This window comes from Leptonychotes weddellii, unplaced genomic scaffold (genome assembly GCF_054177405.1).
Source record: "Leptonychotes weddellii isolate Sample4059 unplaced genomic scaffold, ASM5417740v2 HiC_scaffold_621, whole genome shotgun sequence".
Taxonomy (NCBI): Eukaryota; Metazoa; Chordata; class Mammalia; order Carnivora; family Phocidae; genus Leptonychotes; species Leptonychotes weddellii.
In genome coordinates, this window is record NW_028030772.1 from 8,150 (window position 1) to 8,760 (window position 611).

The 611-nt window shown below is 30.4% G+C and overlaps 1 non-coding gene across 1 annotated transcript; it reads left to right on the forward strand.

Annotated features, from left to right (window-relative positions):
- Positions 1-220: 220 nt before the first annotated feature.
- LOC115940869 (small nucleolar RNA SNORD79) lies at positions 221-295 on the forward strand. Its single transcript, XR_004075599.1, has one exon. It is a non-coding gene; the product is annotated as a small nucleolar RNA SNORD79 (small nucleolar RNA).
- The last annotated feature ends 316 nt before the right edge of the window (positions 296-611 follow it).

Consider the following 611-nt stretch of genomic DNA (forward strand, 5'->3'; position numbering starts at 1 on the left):
CTAATATTACACAATTTAAGCTTATCAGCCAGTTACTGAACTGTTTAATACAACAAAACTTAGAAACTTTCAGAGGAAGACAATGAACACAGCACCTCTAAATTGTCATAATTAATGTCTAGTACACATAAAATTAGACATGGAAAGAAACAGAAAAAATGTAATCCATAATCAAGAGAAGTCCAATAACAGGAAGAAAAAATGTACATAAAATGTACAGATGAGTTAGTGATGACTTTTGAAATTAAAAACAGATGGGAATCTCTCTGAAAATGTACAGATGATTTGAACTCATATATCAAAAAGGAAAATGATATATTTTCAATAAGCATATGCAAATATTCACACTATTATTAGTTACAGAATACAAACTAAAACCATGATTAATCACTAGTATACTATACACTAAAATAAAAGTACAATAATGCCAAGTATTGGCAAAGATGAGTGCAACTGGAAACCTCATGCATTGGTGGGGATTGTGTAAAATACTCTAACGAGGTGGAAAATAGTTTGGTAGTTACACAAATACATTTACCATATTATTCACCAATTCCACTCACTAGTAGATTATCCTAAAGGAATGCAAACTTATATCCACAGAGAAGGCT